The following is a 1,066-nucleotide window of genomic DNA, read 5'->3' as shown; positions in this document are numbered from 1 at the left end:
TTTTTAGTCCATTTAGTCCATTTAGCTACCCCCAAGTGACTAAGGGATTAGTGGGGGGCTAAAATTTAGTCCACCAGTTTTAGCTCACCTGTTTGGGAGCACAAGTGACTAAAATGGACTAAAGTGGGGGTGCTAAAGTTTAGCACCCCTCTCCCAAACACCCCCATTTTTAGGTACCTCCTAAAAGTCTATTTGGTTCCACCTCCTAAAAGTGACTAAAGGCAATTAATGAAGTGGTAAAATGACCCTACTACCCTCCCACTACCTCCCACCATGCCCCTGTGATTTTTCTGGCGCCAAACCAACTATGCCCCTGTGACTTTTCTGACGCCAACATTGGTTGCTGCTGGCGTCATTTTTCTTCTTCAGCTGGCGCCATTTCTTGTTCCTGTCACAAGACAGTGAGGTAGCTGCATACGGGATTTTTTTTAAGCCACATATTTATTCCATTATGTAAAAAAAAATGCACACAAATGTGGACGAGTACATATTTATTCCATTATGTAAAAAAAATGCACACAAATGTATACATACTCGTCCATACAAAAATTCGACACATCAATAAAATCATCATTACACGTTGACATCTATGCTATACTAAACAAATCATCGGCTATCCAATCACGGAACTCGTTCATATTTCGATATTCGTCTCCATGACGTACATTTGACACATTACCCTGAGAAGAGGATCCTTCGGCGAATGGAACATAGCTCTCATCACGATCAACCAAATCAAAGTCCACATCTCTCGAAAAACTCTCTCTAATAAAATTGTGTAGTGCCATGCACGCAATAATTATACGGCTTTGCTTTTGCATTGGATAGCTAGGAAGGTTAAGCAATATCCTCCACTTCATCTTTAGAACTCCAAACGACCGATTCAATGACATTACGAAGTGAAGAATGTGAGTAGTTAAAGAGTTCTTTTTTACCTCTTGGCATTGGCCCTTGTCTAAACTCCGGCAAATGGTACTTGGTTCCTTTGTAGGGTGCAAAATATCCCGGTCGATTTGGGTAACCCGAGTCAACAAGGTAGAACTTGCCTGCGCATTCATAATACATG

The sequence above is a fragment of the Setaria italica genome, chromosome IV, assembly GCF_000263155.2.
Source record: "Setaria italica strain Yugu1 chromosome IV, Setaria_italica_v2.0, whole genome shotgun sequence".
NCBI classification, from domain to species: Eukaryota; Viridiplantae; Streptophyta; class Magnoliopsida; order Poales; family Poaceae; genus Setaria; species Setaria italica.
Note: the sequence above shows the minus strand (reverse complement) of the source record.